Genomic DNA, 6,000 nt, shown 5'->3' with positions numbered 1-6,000 from the left:
AGATAATTTCAGTGTTTTCTGTAAATAGTCCCTATCCCTGAAAAAAGCTGTGATGCTAAAAATGTCTTAATGGCTCCAATTTTGCCATTTACTCTTCCAAACATTTATAGTCTATTATTTATAAAAGTGTGTAGGGTATTAAAAATAAACTATATTTACCAAAAATAAAAATAAATTCAATTATTACCAAAAAAGAAAGAAAACTGTATTGAAAAATGATTTTTTCAAGAGTAACTGGAGTTCATATAAAGAATGAAGATAAACAAATAAATTATTAGAAGAAGGTTAATATAATGAACTTTAAACTCTCTCTCTCTCTAAGTGCTTAGTTGCTCAGTCATGCCCTACTCTTTGTGACCCCATGGACTGTAGCTCGCCAGGCTCCTCTGTCCATGGGGATTCTCAAAGCAAGAATACTGGAGTGGGTTGCTATGCCCTCCTCCAGGGGATCTTCTCAACCTAGGGACTGAACCCAGGTTTCTTGCATTGCAGACAGATTTTTTTATCGTCTGAGCCACCAGGTAAGCCCAAGAACACAGGAGTGGGTAGTGGGTCTCCTGCATGTCAGGCTGGTCCTTTACCAGCTGAGCTACCGGGTAAGCTTCTCTCTCTGTCTTCTCTCTCTAAAAAGCCAGAAGATTATATGAAATGGTAATTTTAACAATATGTTGGTAAGTTATCAGTTCAGTTGCTCAGTCATGTCCAACTCTTTGTGACCCCATGGACTGCAGCACACAGGTGTCCCTGTCCATCACCAACTCTGGAGTTTTCTCAAACTCATGTCCATTGAAACATTGAAGCCATCCAACCATCTCATCCTCTGTCATACTCTTCTCCTCCTGCCTTCAATCTTTCCCAGCTTCTGGGTCTTTTCCAACTGTAGGTTATATATACATCTAATGCCTTTGAGAATAATAGCAGACACAGATGGAGGAGAGAGTGGAAGTATATGGAAATAAAGTTTCTATCTTTCACTGCATTCAAGTCAGTACAAATGTGGAGCAGATTTTGGTGGTTTTAGTAGCCACTTTTAATCCATAGAACAACCACAAAAATAACTAAACAATGTAGTTAAATATCATTTAAGAAGTTAAAATACTACACTAGAATATATTTATTTTAAACAAAGGAACACAGTTTAAAAAGAACAAAAGTACAAAAACACTAGTCATATAGAAACAAAAAGAAAAGAAAAATGTGACATATATATATATATATATATATATATATATATCTCCAGCCATATTGATAATAGCATTAAATGTGAATGGTTGAATAAAACAACTGAAAGTCAAATACTGAAATTTTATAAAGAAAATCAACATCCAACTATGCTGTTTACAAGGGAGACAATTTAGATCCACATATATATAATGTTGGGTAAATTGAACAGGAATATATTTTTAAAATATCATGTATGAAACGAGATGCCAGTCCAGGTTCGATGCACGATACTGGATGCTTGGGGCTAGAGCACTGGGACGACCCAGAGGGATGGTATGGGGAGGGAGGAGGGAGGAGGGTTCAGGATGGGGAACACATGTATACCTGTGGCAGATTCATTTTGATATTTGACAAAACTAATACAATTATGTAAAGTTTAAAAATAAAATAAAAATTTAAAAAACAAACAAACAAAAAAAAATTAAATAGATAAGCACTATTCAACAAAGTTCCAAAATGCATTAGGATAAAACTGACAAAACCAAAGTAAAATAGGTTATTCAAAATTATAGTTTGAGATTTTAATATTCCTCTTTCAATAAGCATGAAAAAACTAGGCAGATCGACAAGAAAATGGAAAGGTACAACAGCAGTATAAACCATGTAAACTGAATAGATATCTATAGAACACTCCACTCAACAAAGCACAGTAGAAATTTCTCAAGGGCACCGGGAACATTCTCCATGATAAACCATAGGTGGAGCCCTAAAAATAGCCTCAATACAAATAAAAAAGCATTGAAATAATATAAAATATATTCTCTACCCTCTATAAAATTATAAACCATTATTAGGAGGAAACTTACAACTGTATGAAAATTAAACCACCTATTCTTAAATGCTAGTGTTTCAAATGGGAAATTACAATGGAAATTTGAAAATATTTACAGATGAATTAAAATGAAGAGTTATAGTAAAATCACATGAAGTACTTAAAGCAATTCTCTGATTTAAATTTATAGCTCTAAATAATTGTATTAAGAAAGAAGAAATGCCTAAAATTAATATAATAAAACAGCACTTTAGATTCAGCTTGAGAGAAGACACAACTCTCTCTCTATATATATATATAAGCAAAAAGGCATATTCAATTATTACCACAGAAAGGCAACGATGGAAGATTATTAAAGATAGTTTGAGAGACATGTATGCAGATCACTACTGTCTAACACATATCTTAGAAAAGGTCTAGGAAGCCATGGAGTGTGAAAGAAGGAATCATTGTTAAGGAATACCAGTTGAGATATGTCTGATGGAGGATGTCATTCCCCAAATCGAGGTAACATGATTCAAAACTGATGTTACCAACAGTCTTAAAACAGTTAATGACTTAGCAAACATTTCCCTAGTTGTTCAGTGGTAAAGAACCTACCTGCCAAAGCAGGTGACATGAGTTTGATCCCTGGATTGGGAAGATCCCCTGGAAAAGGAAATGGCAACCCACTCCACTATTCTTGCCTGGGGAATCCCACTGACAGAGAAGCATGGTGGGGTACAGTCCACAGGGTCTCAAAAGAATCAGACACAACTTAGCAACTAAATAACAACAAAGATTTGTTGAATAAATCCAAATACATTCAGGTAAAATTGTTGTTGTTGTTGTTCAGTCGCTCAGTTGTGTCTGACTCTTTGTGACCCATGGAGTGCAGCATGCCAGGCTTCTCCCTTGCCATCTCCTGGAATTTGTTCAAACTCAAGTCCATTGAGTCGGTGATGCCATCCAACGATCTCATCCTCTGTTGTTCCCCTCTCCTCCCACCTTCAATCTATCCTAGCATCAGGGTCTTTTCTAATGAGTCAACTCTTCGCATTAGGTGGCCAAAGTATTGGAGTTTCAGCTTTAGCGTCAGTCCTTCCAATGAATAGTCAGGATTGATTTCCTTTACAATTGACTGATTTGGTCTCTTTGCAGTTCAAGGGACTCTCAAGAGACTTCTCCAACACCACAGTTCAAAAGTATTAATTCATCGAAGCTCAGTCTTCTTTATGGTCCAACTCTCACATCTGTATATGACTACTGGAAAAACCGTAGCTTTGATAATATGGACCTTTCTCAGCAAAGATAAAATTATGAAGTATCAAGTGTAAGGAAAAGTCTTTAAAATCTAATGTTCATTTAGATTTTAAATGATTTTTAAAATAGATTTTTAAAAACGTGGCAATTAAATGAGAACAGAATTTTCAATGAAAAAAAATTGAAATTAGATCACTTTCTTGATGGAAAGATGGAAGAAAATAATTCTCAGCCTAGAATTGTATACACAAATAACCATATAACAAAATTGAGGGAAAATAAAAGTTATAAATAAACAAGAGCATAGAGCCTAATGTTAACAGACTTTCATTGAAGTTATTGTATTTTTTTAAGTGATAGCATTCAGAAATAGACATATATCTTGCTGTAATATCAGAAATAGGTAAAAATGGTGGTGAATCTAAACAAGTGTTAACACTAAATAAATATTTGATGCTAGATATTTGGGGGTAATAAAGTTGGAATTAAAATACAGACACAATGCCATTTTAGAAGAAAGATGGCTCAGAAGGCATGAAATCCTAATTATATTTTATATAGCTCAGAAGGAGAATGCAGACATAATTTTATGAAATTTGGTTAGTAAAATGTACATGTAAAGTTTTTAACTAAGAAACTGAACATTTAAAATAGAATACATAATTTCAAACTGATAAAGAGTAAAAGAGATAAAAAATAATAGATAATCAAAATTAGAAAAAGTCAACATTACAATAATATAACTATTACATGAAATATAAGTTTTGTGCACATAGGAAAACATGTTATGGGACATTTGAAAGGTCAAAGATATTTCAATAGCTTGATTATTTTAATTATGTATCCTTGTTCAAAACCCAGGTGTGGAACTAAATAAAAAAGGATCTTAAATTTAGCAACAAATTATATATCAGACATTAGTAAATAGATTTTTTGTTTGCTATAGACACTGAATACCTATGGCCATTGTTCAGCTACCTCTTTTTCAGTATTTCCTGAGGGCTAATTTTTCACCTCCGCTTCAGTTGAAAAATATGCATTGATTTTGACATTTTCAAAAATGAATTGCAATTAGTATTTGATGACACACTGACCCCCTGCTAAGAATTCATTAGGCAGATGATACAGTGAAATTTAGATATAATTTTGTTCACATCGTTCCAATTTGACATATCCTATTTAAAACTATGACCCATTTAAAGATGTCTGAGAATGTCTAACATAGCCATTCAGCTTCCTTATTCACTCTCTAAAGAATTTAGAATGACACAGAAAATAATGTGTGAAATTTTTCAATGGCCCTGAAAATTTCCATTGAAGATGACAAAGCCTAATCAAAAGAAATTCCTTTAATGAACGTGACTCTAATGGAGATAATATTTTCTCAGAAGCTGGTGAGTGTTAACGTCTTCATGATTTGGATGCTCTGATTTTAATAAATTGTTTTAGACTTCACAAATTTTATAAAATCTACTCTCAAGCAAAATATTTCATAATTAATAAATAAAATACTGTGGCCCATATTATCTACATAATAAACCACTGCTGCTGGGGTTGTATTCTAATGCACTAGATACTTGAAATTGAATATTTGCTCACAATATTTTATTTTCTGCTACTAAGCAAAGCTGTAATATAGAGAAAAAATTCAATATTATGAAAACACGTTTTATTTTTTAGTTTTCCCTAGTTAATCTGGTTGTCTTTTCATTTTTTTTTTTTTTTCACATTTAGCTGGAACTCTTTTGTTACTGCTTTATTAACTTTTAAAATTCTCCTGGATAGACACTGCTGGTAAGTGCAGCACAGTAACAATAGAAGGTTAAAAATAAATGAAACAAAAGGAGAAACAATATTGTTCTGGCTAATTTCTATTTACAGAGAAGAATGTCTAGTCCCAAATCTGCTAATAGTTCCATATAGGTCCTAGCATAATATTTTGGTTTGCTTGTTCATCAAATCTGCCTAGAGAACAAAAGACATTTCATGCTCTTTTGTTTCATGAGTTCACGTTTCAAAAGATAATTCATGAACCCAGTGTTATGATTGTTATTTTAGTGTCTTGTTCCCAGAATCTATGTTTTTGAAGTACATGTTATGTGGCTTATATTCATAGTCATATAATATAATCCTCACCAAAAGCAGGGACTATAATATAACATAGCATATGCTGTGTGTGCTCAGTCATATTTACTCAGTGTTCGACTCTGCAACACCATGGACTGTAGCTCACCAGGACTGTAGCTCACCAGGCTCCTCTGCCCATGGGGATTCTCCAGGAAAGAATACTGGAGTGGGTTGCCATGCCTTCTTTCAGGGAATCTGCCCAACTCAGGGATCAAACCCATGTCTCCCACATTGCAGGTGGATTCTTTAACATCTGAGCCACCAGCAAAGCCCATGAGTATTGGGGTGGGTAGTCTATCCAGTCTCCAGGGGATCTTCCCAACCAAAGAATCGAACCAGGGTCTTCTGCATTGCAGGTGGATTCTTTATCAGCTGAGTTACCAGAGTAACTCATATGATAAGCCCCATATCATAGCATAGCATAGGCACATTTTATTAGGAAAGAATGTGATCTACTACAAATTGATTTAACATGGCTTCCAGGAAAAGGGGTTTCTCTCATATAATAAGAGAAGTCCAGAAAAAGACAGTGCAGAACTGGTTTAGGATCTCCATGATAAAAGCACATAACCAGGTTTTCTCTCCCTTTTCCTTCTCTGATTCTTATGTGATTTTTATCCTCATTCCTGCTGCCG

Source organism: Bos indicus, chromosome 20 (assembly GCF_029378745.1).
Source record: "Bos indicus isolate NIAB-ARS_2022 breed Sahiwal x Tharparkar chromosome 20, NIAB-ARS_B.indTharparkar_mat_pri_1.0, whole genome shotgun sequence".
In the NCBI taxonomy this organism is placed as follows: Eukaryota; Metazoa; Chordata; class Mammalia; order Artiodactyla; family Bovidae; genus Bos; species Bos indicus.
This window is presented reverse-complemented; position numbering follows the sequence as displayed.